Source organism: Lactuca sativa, chromosome 1 (genome assembly GCF_002870075.4).
Source record: "Lactuca sativa cultivar Salinas chromosome 1, Lsat_Salinas_v11, whole genome shotgun sequence".
NCBI classification, from domain to species: Eukaryota; Viridiplantae; Streptophyta; class Magnoliopsida; order Asterales; family Asteraceae; genus Lactuca; species Lactuca sativa.
In genome coordinates this window covers 233,233,311-233,244,796 of record NC_056623.2, presented here as the reverse complement: position 1 = coordinate 233,244,796, position 11,486 = coordinate 233,233,311, and positions in this window count along the sequence as shown.

Here is an 11,486-nt window from a genome sequence, read left to right as displayed (position 1 = left end):
TTTTATAATCATTATAAAGCGCTTATATTGAGATTTTAATCACCTTTAGTCAAGAATATATATATGAATTTCATGTTGGATTGGTTCAACTTAAGGAAAGTCTATATATTGCATTCTCAAAATTCAATTATGATTATGACATCCCTTTTCATAGTCAAATTTTGAAAATATGGCAAACAAAAATTATTATGGCAAAAGACTAGTCTAGAACCATGTCTTTATGTGAAACATCATGAATCGCGTCCCATTTACATTGGGTACAAGATCGATTACATGTGCTATAATATTTATCCTTTCTGAATTTTCCAAATGCTTTGGGGCATTAAGGGGAACAATGTCTAGAATTGGATCTGATTAAAGTGATTAAGCAATTGTCGAGGACAATCTAAGGTTTCGCAAAGATTGGTTGCTCAAGGATAGTTGGACGTATATTGTTCATATTGGAAGGACCATATTGACATAGTCTGAAAAGAGGCAAATCTTGTTCAGAAGTGATAGTAAAAAGGGGAATATAGGGTTGTCTCCATAGATGGAAGCAATCTGTGTTAGATTAGGAAAAAAATTTAGTGCAAGAAGCATGATCAAAGCAATGCGCTTTGAATCTGAGACATCGTTTCCATGGAATTCTTTTCCATTGGAATACTCTGTAAGGATTGTTGCCAAGCCTTTGTGGCTTTGTGCATAATCATTACAAGAGGAACAGTGCATATAAGTTTAAAATCTAAACAAATTTCGATAAATGATAGGAATTTGGAATTCTTACATTTAAGACAAGGAATTGGGAGTGTGAAAAATCATTGATATTATGTTCAATTGATCTAGTTCACAAAGAAAAGGATCATAGACAAACATAGAATGCATACTTAGTGTATGGCAAATGTATTGTTTAGAAAAGACATAGTGTACATGCTTCGAGCATGGGAAACCTAGTGTTTTAATTCAAGTATAAAGTTGATAAAACCGAAACAATGAATAATGAGTAATCAGTATGGTGATAAATAGAAAATGTTTTATTTATATTCATAGGTTTGATACCATATTAGATTCATATATTCTTGTGTTTCACTTTGCTTGTTTCGACTTCCATAATAACTAGGTTATTCTTTCGGAATGACTAAGTTATTCAAACCATCCACAGTCGGTCATATGCTGGAAGTAGATATGAGTAAAGACTGTCATGTGTTGGCTTGTAGAGGTCCAAGTTGGTGGACAAAGTTGTTCTACAACACTCATGAGTGCTTATCAGTTCTAAGTATTGGATTCAACCCGCGCTCATTTGAATTAATTCATAGATTTTATCACGAGTGATCATGAGACGACAATATCTTATATTCTTCAAACCTAGAGATATGAGTTGTTACTATGAGTTGATAGTACATTGATTGCGTGAAAACGCATTGGTAACTCAATGTTATAAAACGTCCCTTTGTGTATGATCCAACAAGTAGTATAACAAGCCATATGAGTCGAAGTTTATCCGTTCCATTTACCTTCAGGATAAAAGCGATATTTGTGGGCCCCTCGAGGATTTAATGATGACATCTGTGAGTGCTTGGTCAAGCCAGGACTGATTTGATTTGTTCAATCAGCTAGTAGTCGTGAATCAAAAATTGGGAAACAAAAAATGGACAGAGAGAATGATTATAATCCATGTCTCAATCCATATGATATCTAGAATGGAGGAATATATGATCCCTTATCTAATGGACAAGTCATTTACAATGTCAGAGTTCGACAACGACTTTAAGAGCTACGATTGCCAGTTAGGTTTTGTAGTTATACTCAGTAATAGTTTTAGACTTATCCAAGTGGGAGACTGTTGGATTAATGTCTAAGTCCATAACTATATTTGGTATGTACTTGACCCGACCCGGCATGGTCCATTTGGGTTGCACTTCACCGACACAATTTATATGGATAGTCTTTTGAGAATAGTATATTTATGATTTATATTAATATATTATAAGTTCTAATATATTAATATGGAATCATATTATTTAATTAGTATTGATCAAGACATAATTTAGAATTAATTAAATGATCAAAATGAACTAATTAAATATGGACTCTTATATATATGGAATGGGCCAAGTTCATTTAGGTTGGGCTAAGCTTTCATGGATAGTCCAAGGAGTGTTTAACCCATGGATCATATGAAATGAAAGGTCATGGGTTTAACCCTAGTCTCCATACAATATAAAGATGTCCTTGGTTGGTGAAATGGGCACTAGTGTGGGTACACTAAGAGGGCTAGCCGATTTCACTAGAGAGAACCAAAGTATTCTTATTCTCAAAGTCTTCCAAGGTGTTTTGGTGATTTGTGATTCCACTTGAGGCTTCCACACTATTGGGGCTAAGCTCTTAAAGCTTGAAGACATCAAGCTACATCAAAATGTATGCCATCTAACTAGTACTTTGTAGTATAATAGCTTCATAATATGCTAGTTAGGATTAAAGACTTGGAAAGTTCTTATTTGCATGTATAATAGAGAAAACATAGATCCAAGGTTTACAGGGTTGCATGTACACCATAGGAGTGTTAGAATGCTCAAAACCGAACACTTCTGTGGGCGGATATGGGTGCCATATACGGGTGGAGCTCGACGTATTTTGATAGAGGAGGCCCATAGATCGAGGTTTTCGATCCATCTGGGGGCCACTAAGATGTATTTGGATATGAAGAGGGATTATTGGTGGCCGTGTATGAAGAGAGATGTGGCATGGGTAGTCGAGAGATGCTTGACCTGTCGTCGGGTCAAGGCAGAACACCATCGTACGCATGGCAAGATGCAGCCTTTGGAGGTTCCCCTGTGGAAGTGGGATCATATCTCTATGGATTTTATCACCAAGGTACCAAGGACTACGCGTGAGGTTGATATGATATGGGTGATTGTAGACCGGTTGACGAAGAGTGCTCACTTCCTGGCTATAAGTGAGAGCTCTTCTGCTGAGAAATTAGCCACGATCTACGTTCAAGAGGTTGTGGCACGACACAGGGTGCCAACATCGATAGTGTCAGATCAGGATTTGCGATTTACTTCCAGGTTCTAGAAAAAATTTCATGAGGAGTTGGGTACCCGACTGCATTTCAGTACAGCCTACCACACATAGACAGACAGGGAGAGTGAGCTAATGATTCAGACGCTTGAGGACATGCTACGTGCATGTGTTATGGATTTTGGTGGAACTTGGGACACTTATTTTCCCTCGGTTGAGTTTTCATACATCAACAACCATCATTCCAGTATCGGTATGCCTCCTTTCGAGCTTTTATACATGAGGAGATGTCGGACTCCCATTTGTTGGGTAAAGGTAAGGCAGAGAGTGATTGGGAACACTGAGATAGTGCTCAAGACGACTGAGCAGATTCAACAGATCAGACAGAGGTTACTAACGGCCCAAAGTCGTCAGAAGAGTTATGCACACCGGCGACGATCCGAGTTAGAGTTCTAGGTCGGAGATTTTATCCCCCTGAAGGTATCCCCATGGAAAGGGGTGATCCGATTTAGGAAGTGGGGAATGCTGAGTCCTAGATATATCGATCCTTTCAGAGTGACCGCTCGAGTGGGGAAGCTAGCTTATCGGTTAGAGGTACCTGCAAATTGGAGCCATATTCTTAACACTTTCAATGTATCCCAGTTGAAGAAGTGTGTGGCCGATGAGACGGAAGTGTTCCCTTTAGAGAAAATTCAGGTTGATGATCGCCTGGACTATATTGAGAGGCTGACAGCGATCTTGGATCATAAGGTGAAGTTCTTGAGGAATAAAGAGGTGTCCTTAGTTCAGGTTCAGTGGCAGCATCGGAAGGGATTCGAGTGGACTTGGGAGTCGGTGTTCGAGATGCGAGAGAAGTACCCCGAGTTGTTTCCGTAGGATGACTTCGAGGGTGAAGTTTGATTCTATTGGGGGATAATTGTAACATCCCGACTCCTAGGTAAGATATTTAATTTATTTTATTCATTTTGAGAGGGAAACTTGACGAGTTGGAAGCACCAACTTGCCGAGTAGATAGTATTACCGCCACAGGGTTTTTAGAGTGTACTCGACGGGTCGAAGGACCCCGAATCGACGAGTAGGAGCTTTGTGAGAAAACCATAATTTTCCAGGATTGTGTCCTATTTAAAGGACCTTAAGCCTTCATTTTCGCCTCCCTTGTCACCCTGCTACACTGTGAGAAACCCTAACCAAGCTATAACCTTGTGTGAGAGAAAGAGAGGCTAATATTGTGTGTTTTACTGCATTTTTGGAGGAAAGTTGAGGAGTAAAAGGCTTGGGACGAGAGGGAGGTTCTGGATATGGTGTTCATTCATTCTTAGCTTTTGTTTGAAGATAAAAAGTCACCATCTTGCTCATTGTTTGGTTAGATCTCATTTTTAGGTAGTTTAAGGCCTTTTTCCATCCTTCTTTGAATTTTAGAGTGTTATGAGCTTGACACAGAGTTGAGATTTCATATCTAGACCATATGTTGTCCCTTGAGCCCAAAGATCCAAGCTTGATCAATCTGGTGGCAAGTGGTTATGCATTAAACTCTATATAGAGCTTGTTTTGTCATTTTGAGCCCTAGATGCGATGCATGGACATAAAGTTGGACGTAAAGCTTGCAACTTTAGTGGTATTTCAGCCTTGGAGGCTAGATCTAGAATTCGGGACAATATTTCTGCTTAGAATCGTTTAAATGAGAATTGTTCTAGAGGGACTCGACGAGTGCATGAGCCAACTCGACCAGTCAGCTAGGGTTTTCCCTGATGAGTCTGGACACATTACAACTCAGCGAGTTTATGAGACAACTCGACGAGTTGAGTCTGACTTTCATGATAAATCTGAGAAAACAAAGGAATTCAACGAGTCACATAGATTCACACTACGAGCTAGGTCAATATGGACTGTTTACTCTAGTGTTGACTTCTGTTGACATTTAGGGTTTGGTCATGACGTGGATTATGGAGACCATGGAGGGATAAAATGGCCTTTTACCCATTCCAAGAGTTAGAGAGAGTGGTTAACTTAATTTATTTAGAGTTGTGGTTATAAGTGTTAATTAGAGATGATTATGACATGTAGGCAGGGATTAGATCGTTCGAGGGATACGAGACTTAGTTGCTTACTTATGAGTTACGAGGTGAGTCTTCTCAATACACTTACCATGAGTGGTAATATTGTGCAACCGGAGGGTCTTGTATGATTATATTGAGTTATGTAATATCCTGCATTATATCTTTGTGATTTATGTTGTGTATTATTTTGAGATTTATTGAGTTAGGACCGGAGGGTCCAACCCCAGTTATAGGACCGGAGGATCTCCACTGAGACACATTGTTCGTAGGGTCTTTACCGAGATATTTCCATGAGAGGCTAATGAGATGTGTGTGGTATCTTGAGGAACTCACTATGCTTCTTGCTTACCGTTTTATGTGATATGTGTTTCTGGTACTTCTCAGGATCGCTGGAAAGCGCCAGCTTGATTGTACACACGAGATGGAGTTATGTTTTTGAGGATCCTGTATTTTTATTCAAATAATTATCGATTGTGTTTTTGACAATATAATAATTTTGGTTTTTGAAAAGTGATGTTGAGAATTATATGATTTTAAAAACGAAAAAAAATTGTTTCAAAATTTACGGTGTTACAACTCCTTTAGTGAAGCTTCAAGGAAGGCCACCTTCCTTCAAAGCACCAAAATCCACCTTACAATGATCTTCTTGTTGGATAAGGTGTCTAAGTCCATAACCATTTTTGGTATGTAGTTGACCCGACCCGGCATGGTTCATTTGGGTTGCATGGCACCATGCAATTGGATAGACTAAATGAGAGAAATAACATTTGTGGATAATTAATATATTATAAGTTCTAATATATTAATAATATTATTTAATTAGTTTGATCAAGAATTAATTAAGTGATCAAAAGATAACTAATTAAATATATGGGTTGATTATGTAAATCAACCATAACTTGTATAGTGGGCTAAGAGGCTCCATGGATTATCAAGTTGGGTTCCACCCATAGGATGCTGTTGGATTAGTGTCTAAGTCCATAACTATTTTGGTATGTAGTTGACCCGATGGTGCATGGTCCTTTTGGGTTGCCTTCACCAAAGCAACTTGATAGGATGAATTATGGAGAGAAAGGATTAAATATGATTTATTAATATATTATGAGAATAATATATTAAAGGAGAAATCATATTGTTTAATTAATATTAGTCACGAATTAATTGGTAATTAGTTTTGTGACTAAAAGAGATTAATTAAACTTAAGGGACTGGAATTGTAATTACAAGATAATTGCAATTTGGGCCATGGATTGCCTTATATTAAGGAGTGGACGAATTCTATGGGGAAACCCAAGAAGAAATCGTCCAAGGCCTTAAGGAAAGGGGTCCATGGGTTGCTTAGGGCTTAAGCATCCAATTTAGGGTTTCCTTGTTAGATAACCCTAATAGCCTCCTATATATAGATCCCTTATGACCTAAAAGCGTGGCTAAGACTTCTCCAGGGTTTGTAGATGGTTTTGGGCAGCCTCCATCCTCTCTCCTCATCATCCTCTTGCTCTTGGTGTTTGTGAACCATTAGAGGAGTGACATTTGTGAGTCTAAGCTTTCTAAAGTCAAGACAAGGAGGAATTGGGATTGTTATTGCTACATAACAATCAAGGTAATATCTTAAACCCATTCTTATGTTAATATGATTACTTGTATGCTAGAATTAGGTTTGATAGTCTTGGATAACTTGCATATACAATAGAGAAACCTAGATCCAAGCATTAGGGTTTTTATGAGCACATAGGATGTTCTTATGACCAAAAACCATCAGTGGCATCAGAGCCTTGATTGGTTTCTATTATATTGATGCAGTATGTGTTTATTCAAGTTGCAAAGTTGATTTTTGGGCTCCATGGTTGATGAACTCAGCGAGTACCACAGTGTACTCGGCGAGTACAGTGTGGTACTCAGCGAGTTCAAGCGTTAGATGGAGCTATTTTCGGGATTTCTTGATGTTTATCTTTGAGATACTTGACTTTATCATATTAGATCAATATAAATCCGATTTTATGATATATTTGACTATATTCTTGATCTAATTGAATATATTTATCAATTAATAAAATATTTGTTTCCTTATGTGATAATTGATTGATTATTTTGATTACATTGGTAAATTGTTTTGCAAGAAATCATTAAATAAATCGAATATGGATAATTATGTGATTAAATGTTAATTTTAGATTATTTGTTATTTGATCCTTGTTGTTATGAAAAGTTTCATATTTTTCCCTTTAGGTTTTATAGTTCAAATTTGAACTCAAAAGTTTTGCTGTTTTGAAATTTAAATAGTTGAAACCCTAATGTTTTTAAGAAGGTTTCAAAACTTGCCCTCAAGTTTTGGAATTTAAATTTTGAATTAATAGTTTAATTTTGATGTATATTTAAATTCTAAACCCAAATGTTTTGAAATGTTTCAAAACTTGCACTCAAGTTTTAGAATTTAAAAGTTGATTAAAAGTTTAATTAGGAATGTTAAATTCTAAAACCCTAGTATTGTTTTGCAAAGTTCAAATCACATCCTTTTGGTTTTATTAATTAATTAAGGTGTATAATTAAAAGAGGTTTAATAAATCCATAAAAGTTTAGGTTTACAATTTAATTGAATTAAAAGTTTAATTGTTAAATTAGACGACATAGTATTTTAAAAGTGAAAAATACACCCTATACTATATATAACATTAAAAGTCTATCATTATATATATATATATATATATATATATATATATATATATATATATATATATATGTATGAGTAAAAGTCAGTCTTACCATTAGTAGAGCTCATTCACGAAGCTGGTCTATGAGGGGTGTTTAAGGAAATTGCCTATAAAATGGCGATTGAATGGGTATCCACTCTTACCCACCGCACTCTTGACTAGTGGAGGGTCGTTAGCCGAACGGGTAGGATAGGACGAAACCTTCCTTTATAAGTATAATGAAGTACAAAAGTAGCTAAATGTTTTCAAATTCCCAATCTTAGTTACTTAGGCAAAAGTGAATTGATGCAATTCCAAGAAATTACACTTTGTGCCCTTGCGAAGACGTTAGTGGAGCGGATGTGGTTTAGCGGCACACTAAATGGTTCTAAGCAAAGGTGGCACAGGGTGACTCAATGTTTGTCATAGTTCGGTGGAGCGTGTGTGCTTTACCAGCACATCGAATAAGTGACTGTAACATGTGAAGGCACCATGTAAGTTTGCATGGTTATTCACACCCGCTTTGTGATCCTCGGCATCACAGTCACAAACTAGAGGGGCATATCGAGATTTAAACATGCCATTGAAATGATCAATGAATCTCAAAGAATCTAGGAGCTTTCATAGGTTTAAAACTTAAATTTCTTTTTCGTTTTTCATGGTGGAAATTAGTGAATCGTCATTCACTTACCTTCAAATATTCTGCAACTAGATTACGGCATCCCTTTTCTAGGTTGTAGCGTATTGTGTTGGGTCCTAGCCTTAGTATCTCATTTGGGTGATTTACTAAGGACTCAATCAATCAACTAACATGAATTTGTTTTCTCCCGTTTTGTAGATGTCAAAGTTCGACAACTATGGTCTTCCCAAATCCCATGGAACAAGCATTCCACATGAAGATGGTATTCCACGATTCGATCGAGGAACAAGAAATCATACTTCACTTCCTCCACCTCCCCTAATTGTTCTCCCTAACCCACAAGATCGAAGAATTGAAAGGTTCGATATCACTAAGGCCCTATTGGAAATGAAACATGAAGATGGTAAATCTGTGTGTGCCCACATTCTAGGAATGAAATCACACATCGATAGGTTGATTATGTTGGGTGTGTCATTTCCCGATGATTCGGCTGTGAACTGGGTTCTACAGTCACTCCCTGAATCATATAATGAGTTCAAAAGAAAGTATTATATGATGGATCATGACGACAACCTCATTGACCTAACTTACATGCTCATTGCTGCTGAATCAGAAATGATTTGGCGAAGCAATGGAACATATTTGTTAGGAAAGTCAACCGACCATACTTCCGAGGACGTTCTAGGAGAATCGACCTGCTTTTGCTGCCAAAAGAAAGGGCGTTGGATAGAAGTCTGCCCTAAGAGCCTAAAGTTTCCAAAGATGGGAGAGTCAAAGAGTATGGTTGTGCTTCAGGTAAAACCCGCTATCTAACTCCATTAAGCTCCTATTCGTTGATTCTTAATACATGATGTGATAAGATTGCATTTGAATGTTTTGCAGGATCGGTGAAAAGAAAGGAAGCTTGGTGAGAGAGCAAGAGAAATCTAATCACAAAGAGATGGATCTCGATCGCATGGACTTGAAGATTAGATTTTGAGCTTAGATAGTTATGATAGAGTAGTTAGAAATTTTCCTTTTGAATACATAGTTTTCAATGGATTTTGCATTGTAAGGAAAAATGTTTTCCGCTGCTTTTATAAATAAAATAAATTTTGGTTTGACTTATTTATTTATTTGTTTATTTCCTTGCAATGAAAGCGTTATGAAAATTGATGTTTGCATATTTCTACAACGAATGGATATGATTCTTAGTTATGCTATTTATGGAAATGTCAAGAATTTACCAAATAGAGAGTTTCTCATCGCCCAAATTTCAATTGGACAGAAATTTGGAATCATGCAACTTGGTTGCACGATGAATGAGAAATCTCATATTTGATAATTAGACTAATTCATTGACAAAGTGTCAAGTGAAGGACTAGGAGATCGAGCACACAAAGTTGTGTGTTGATCAAGTTCACCATACGAGTAACAAAGATATTCGTCATGATTTACTAAAGGTTTAGTAATATGATTATACTTATAAGATTAAGTGTAATTCAGAATTGATTAAAAATGTTTAAATCAATAGCAAAACGAATAAGAAGAATCGAGTAGGCAGAAAGATAAAAGTTTCTCCATTCTAAGAAGAAGGGAGAGTACCTTTTATGCTTTATGATAAGTCTTAATGATTAAGAACCATATCTCAATTGATCCTCTAAGTGAGTCTTAGTACAATTGTATGCTTAAGAAGAGGAATCAAGAATTGAAGAAATGGTTCAATCAAAAAGTCAATCATACTTCGTTCCAATAACAAGTCTTAAAGTTAAGATTGTGACATTGAGTGATAAGTATTAAGAAGGTTTATAACATTCATCAAATGTCGAAAGTTGTGATGTCTTGGATAAGACAAAGACCAACTAGGACCAATTTATGAAGAGTTTTGATAAAAGCTACACTAACTCTTGAATATTTGTTTGTCAAGAAATGTTTTGACAACAGAATCTTATATGTCAAGGAGTCAGTGGGAGTCTTAATGGTCTTGAAAGGTTTCAAGAACAAATCAAATAAACCTTATCAATCATCACTAGCACACGAGTTGAGGTTTACAACCTATCGTGTTGACATTATAATGTTTATGCGCTGTTCCAATTTAGTTAATTATGCATGTGAGTCCTATGAGTTCTCATTTAATGTATAAAAAGGAAAGGACCTTGATCAATGAAAAGTACATTGATAGGAAAAGGTGAGCTGCTTAACTACTTGGAAGACATGGTGGGCAGCTGTGCTACCATAGGGCAAGAAATCAAGATTAAGAAACTTTGGTCCATATGAGTTTGAATTTGTCATAAACTTTGGTTTTGACAAATTCACACGGATAGGAACATATACACCATTAAAATCTAAGTGTCATAAGATTTCCTCCCTCATGAAAATGACTGTGAGGAAATACTTTCACTAAGAAAGATTTCTAGAAGATAGTAATTGTGAAATTGTATTCTCGAATTCGATTATGGTTACGGTATCCCTTTCCATAATTTGAATTGTGAGGTTTGGCAATTAGTCTTAATTGTTTAGACACACATAAGAGCTATCTAAGGGAATGGTGTGTAAACTTGATACAAGATTAACAAAGCACTAAGTATTAGAAACATGAACTTAAGAAATTCAATAAGTATTGATTTTCTAGAAGTTAAGTTGGTTTCTGAACACATGTCAAAGCTAGTGGGAGCATAAGTGTTATGTTTATAATAATCATCTTGATAGTGGGAGCATAGATGTTATGATTGTATGATTACTAAGGAAAGTATTGCAAGTTGGAAATATTAATTATAGAAAACAAGAGTTATACTTTGCAAAGTCGCAAGAGTTGTAAAGTTGTTTTGTTATAATTAAGGGAGAGAATATTATGCTTCATTTCAAATCTAAAGGCTTAGTCAAGGGTACATAGTGTGTTCTTAAAATTTCGATTATGATTACGACATTCCACTTCACAATTCGAATTATGAGAACATAGCAAATAAAATATTATGGCAGAAGATTGATAAAGTATCAAATCATTATGTAAGACATTATGCATCGTGTCCCATATGCTTCAGGTATAGGATTGATTGCAAATGCTATAATATTTGACCATTCTAAAATTTTCCAAATGTCTAGCGCATTTAGAGGGAAAAAGGACGA